Source organism: Mus caroli, unplaced genomic scaffold (assembly GCF_978045245.1).
Source record: "Mus caroli unplaced genomic scaffold, Mus_caroli_1 scaffold_14, whole genome shotgun sequence".
Classification (NCBI taxonomy): domain Eukaryota; kingdom Metazoa; phylum Chordata; class Mammalia; order Rodentia; family Muridae; genus Mus; species Mus caroli.
The window spans coordinates 109,533,645-109,538,863 of record NW_028227269.1 but is presented as its reverse complement, the minus strand read 5'-3'; the positions used below and the strand labels follow the sequence as shown (position 1 = coordinate 109,538,863).

The window sequence follows — 5,219 nt, the reverse complement described above, 5'->3', positions numbered from 1 at the left end:
TGGGCTTTGAAACTTCAGGCCCCAGGCTTCCTGCTTCCTGTCCTGCTGTGCTGTACAGAGCATCCTCCAAGCATCAAGTGTCCTCCATGGGTCTTGCCTCAGCATGTGCATTTGTCTCAGCTGACAATCACTGTGCCAATCAGCCCAAGTCTGAGGAAGAGGCAAGAAACTGCAGCACAGCACAAGAAGTTTTTTGGTGCATTCTCTCTATGGAGTCCTAACAAATGCAGCTCAACTATGCAACGTAAGGTGGACCAATACCTGCATGTTGTTAGCAAAGTATCCTTCATCACGTGTCCTTTCACGTGCTTGCTTTAGCAGAACATCCTTTCTCCTGTGTCTGCTTCAGCTAAATGCTCCCTCATGAGTCTGCCTCAGCCTTTCACCTGTGTCCACTTCAGGAAAACACTCCTTCACATGTTCGCCCCAGCAAAACACCATCTGACATGACTGTCTTTCCAAAAAACCCTTAAGTTTCCACTTGTGTGTGTGTGTAGCATATGCATGCCTGATGATTCCTAAGGAACTCAGAAGAGGGCATCAAATCCCTTGGAACTGCAGTTATTGATGGTCGTGAGCCACCATGTGGGTGCTGGGAATAGAACCAGGTTCTCTGAAACGGTAACAAATGCTCTTATCCCCGGAATCGCTTTTCAGCCCCACTGATCCACTGCTCAGAACATGGACTTGGAAGTTGAAAGTCTGTAGAGCCCCCGTCAGTCTCTACCTCCTGCTGCTGCTCTTCCCGTGTTCATGTGTGTGTTCACAGAGACAGAAGTCATTACACAATGTGCACAGTTCCCGGGGCCTGAGCACAGCGTCAAAGCTGGCTATTATTTGTCAGTAGAGTTAGGATAGAAAGGGGGCTGGGTGGTGGTGGTGCATGCCTTTAATCTCAGCCCTGAGTTCTAGGCCAGCCTGGTCTTCAGAGCAAGTTTCAGGATAGGCAAGGCTGTACAGAGAAACCCTGTCTTGGGGGTCGGGGAGCAGAATAAAAGAAAGGGAGCCAGTGCCTAAACTTGTGGGGGTCAATCTGGCATGCCAGGTTCTACTCCCTTTTCAGTCTGTGGCTTTATGGGGTCTCTAGGGTCCCCTTGGTGGTTCATGGTAGGGCTGTTTGAATACCATAGTCACATGGGCATGAGGAGAGAAGGGCCTACCTGCAGGAGCATTGTGAGGCATGTACTCTGCACCGAGACTTACCTGTGATGTTTTTTAAAGGCAGGTTCTTACTTTGTAGCCCTGGGTAGCCTAGAACTCACTATGTAGACCAGGGTGGCCTCAAACTCACAGAGCTCTGTCTGCCTCTGACTCCTGAGTGCTAGGGTTAGAGACATGGGCTATCATACCTGGTTACCTGTGCCTTTTTTTTTTTTTTAATGCCTCGGGCAGGAGAGACGACTTAGAGGTTAAGTGGGAGATACTGGTCTTCCAGAGGACCTGAGTTTAGTTCTCTGCACATATTTCTGTGCCACCCTGCGTCTGCTTTCCCCTCAGGGTAGCTAGGCTCGTTCTGGAACCATCTGGACTAGAGGGAGGGACACTTAGCTGGGTGCAGGTGATTGCAGTGCCGGATCTAGCTTGGGCAATGAACAGCTGGGAACAGCTGGGAACAGCTTCAGAGAAATGGTTCTATTTACTGAGCGGTACTTATGCCTCTGGAGAGATGGCCAGAGTCTCTGGGGCAAGGTTTATATGGCTGTGTGTGCACCAGGGCAGGGGTCAGGGCTCTTGGAAGATGCTTTATCTACATACTCAGGGGCTTTAATGTGTGTGTGTGTGTGTGTGTGTGTGTGTGTGTGTGTGTGTAGGGGCCCTATAAGGTCAAACAAGGAGTGAAGCTTGGTTACTGTCAGGGTAATAAATTCTTGCTAGGGTTAGGGGGGCGGGTTTTATGGAACAGATTGGGAAGCAGGAGGGAGCAGATTGGGAAGCAGGAGGGAGCCAACCCCTGCTGTCCTCAAGTTTGAGGTGTCTGGGGTTGAAGCTCCCTTGACCTTTCCTCTGTAACCCTGGGCCATGAAGGTCCCACAGCTCCTCTCTCTTGCTTTATAAGAGGGCAGTATCATCAAAGTCAACATCCATGTGGGGAATGGTTTGATACTGGACCAGAACCTGATTGGCAGTGGTTCGTGCACTGCTACTTATCTGTTGTTTTGGAAACTGGATGAGGCCAAGTACCGGGAGGTAAAGGGGAGGAGCCAAGCCATCAGGGTGCGTACCATGGGGTAGGGTGCTGGGTGCATAGCATGCCCAGAGGTCTCCCTGGAGATCTTTGAGCCTTTGTCTGTTTTGTTCCACCAGCCCAGATTCATTGACATAGGAGCCACATTTTTCCCCCAACACAATGCAAGCCACGCCCCTCCCTGCTCAGCAGCCAATAAGTCCAGAGTTCTGTAGAACAACCCTTGCTAGGGGGGGAGATCGTCGATGGAGGGACTAGAGACTGTCCAACGAGGAAGGTACAGCTGGGTAAAACTTATCCTGGAAATCGCCAGCCAGATGGTGTGTCTGGACGAGGGCTGCTCCAGCGGGTCTCATGGTGCCCAGTTGAGATGGTGAGACGCAGTTCAATGAACAGAGGGATAAAGACGTTCCTTTTCTTTAGGTCCCCTCCCAGCTGTAAAGTGCGTTCTTTGGGCTCATAGAGATAAACCTGGGGAACAATCATTGCAGGGGTGCAGAAACCTTGAAAAGCGGGGTTTAATGCAGGAACTGGTTATGTTATTGCACCGGAGAAGAGCAAGGGGGAAGGGTAACACATACTGGCTTGGTGACCCTGATGTTACTGCAATGTGTAGGATGGGGCCTTGAAGAGGGCCTAATGAGGCAAAGGGGGAGGATAGATTAAAAGAAGGAATGTTTTGTAAGTTTTGTGTGGGTAAGGCCCACAGGGTTCATGAAGCGAGTTGTTAATGGGATCAGCTGCCAACAGTGGATGGGAGGGGAAAGTGCAGAAGAAAAGGCATAGAGAGATGACCAAGCCAGCTCAGTCAGTCAACAGGTTCTCCAACGCAGGAGCAAGGATTAAAAAGAAAAAAGACAACTAGACAACTTTGTAGCATGACTCCAGCCTGTTCTGAGGCTGAGTCAGGTTAATTTTTTTTCCAGTCTGCTTTTATACCACTTTAATTACATGCAAATAATAAGGTGAGTTCTAGGTTGAGGAAGAAACAAGACAATAAACACAAATAGTCAAGGAACAAGCAAGGCAATAAACAAAGCCCCATGATCACTTTATCTAAGGGCTGATCAGGATGACCAGGATATCTGAGCCTACTTCTTTTTTCTAGCTCAAAATCAGATTCCTGCCAGAGCTTACTTCCCTGTCCTGGCCCAATGTCAGATTTCTGCCAAGAGGGCCCCAAAAGCTGTCCACAGAGAGTTAGTGGGAGGGGCTAGGGGGAGGAGGCCGGCTGTTTAATGGATACATTGTAGCCAGGAGAGGGTGGCTTGAATCTCCTTTTGAGTTTGATTCTGTTAAAGAATGGTAACCTGGGTAAAGACCAATTTGGAGGCAGGGAGGAGTTGTTGGGAGATGTGCAGGTCCCCTACTGGGTATTTGGCATAGCTGCTAGGGTAGAGCTTACCCACAAGTCCCATTCATCATCATTTGTCCCAGGGACCACCAATGGAAAGCTGGAAATGAGTATTAACGTTAGTGAGCATGGCGCCACCTTGGCCAGGGGCGTGGATTCCGTTCAGCATCTCCAAAATCTGCAGCCTTCATCTATGAGGCAGTGTCGTAGTCAGGGTTTCTGTTCCTGCACAACATCAGGACCAAGAAGCAAGCTGGGGAGGAAAGGGTTTATTCGGCTTACACTTCTATACTGCTGTTCATCACCAAAGGAAGTCAGGACTGGAACTCAGACAGGTCAGGGAGCAGGAGCTGATGCAGAGGCCATGGAGGGATGTTCCTTACTGGCTTGCCTCCTCTGGCTTGCTCAGCCTACTCTCTTATAGAACCCAAGACTACCAGCCCAGGGATGGTCCCACCCACAAGGGGACTTCCCCCCTTGATCACTAATTGAGAAAATGCCTTACAGTTGGATCTCATGGAGGCATTTCCTTAACTGAAGCTCCTTTCTCTGTGATAACTCCAGCTGTGTCAAGTTGACACAAAAATAGCCAGTACAATTGACCCCTTGTCAACTTGACACACAAACACATCACTAGTAAGCCTCAACCCTTACATTCTTACTCATCCCCAAGATCTAAATAACTTTAAAAGTCCCACAGTCTTTACATATTCTTAAAATTTCAATCTCTTTAAAATATCCATCTCTTTTAAAAATCCAAAGTCTTTTTACAATTAAAAGTCTTAACTGTGGGCTCCACTAAAACAGTTTCTTCCTTCAAGAGGGAAAATATCAGGGCACAGTCACAATCAAAGCAAAAATCAATCTCCAACCGTCCAATGTCTGGGATCCAACTCACGATCTTCTGGGCTCCTCCAAGGGCTTGGGTCACTTCTCCAGCCATGCCCTTTGTAGCACACACGTCGTCCTCTGGGCTCCAGATGCCTGTACTCCACTGCTGCTGCTGTTCTTGGTGGCCATCTCATGGTACTGGCATCTCCAAAACACTGCATGACCCCTTCAGTCCTGGGCCTTAAATTACAACTGAGGCTGCACCTTCACCAATGGCCTTCCATGGCCTCTCACAGTGCCGAGCCTCAGCTGCTCTGCATGACCCCTTCATGCTTTCAAAACCAGTACCACCTGAGTGACCCTTACACATTACCAAGTCCCGCTGCAGAAGGAGTACAACCTTGCCTATTTCTGGAACACAGCCTCTTTGTGCTTTCAGAAAACACTTCCCAGAAGATGTCACCTCAATGATGCTGGTCTCTTCTTAATCACCGCTAATTTCTTAGTTCCAGCTAACCAGCATCAATAGTCCCAGTAATGCAAAGTTTTTGCTTTAGTAGTTCTGGTATCTTGTTAATCACAGCTGATTCTTCAGCCCCAGCTAACCAGAACTACAAAATCTTCACAATCAAAACAGCAATGGCCCTGAAAAGAGTCTTTAATTTTCCCTCTGAAATTTCACAAACCAGACTTCTATCTTCTGCACTGTTCTCAACATTATCTTCCAAGCTCCTACACAACATCTGACAGAGCTCTTAACAACAAATGGATCTTCAAGTCCAAAGTTCCAAAGTCCTTCCACAGTCCTCCCCAAAACATGGTCAGGTTGTCACAGGAATACCCCACTCT

General features: G+C 48.4%; 1 long non-coding RNA gene across 1 annotated transcript in view; it reads left to right on the top strand.

Moving 5' to 3' along the window:
- Nucleotides 1-2,457: 2,457 nt before the first annotated feature.
- LOC147001329 (uncharacterized) overlaps nucleotides 2,458-5,219 on the top strand; it is a 6,720-nt gene continuing 3,958 nt past the window's right edge. The window contains exon 1 of the long non-coding RNA XR_015045218.1: nucleotides 2,458-2,558. This is a non-coding gene — a long non-coding RNA (uncharacterized LOC147001329). The remainder of the gene's footprint in view (nucleotides 2,559-5,219) is intronic.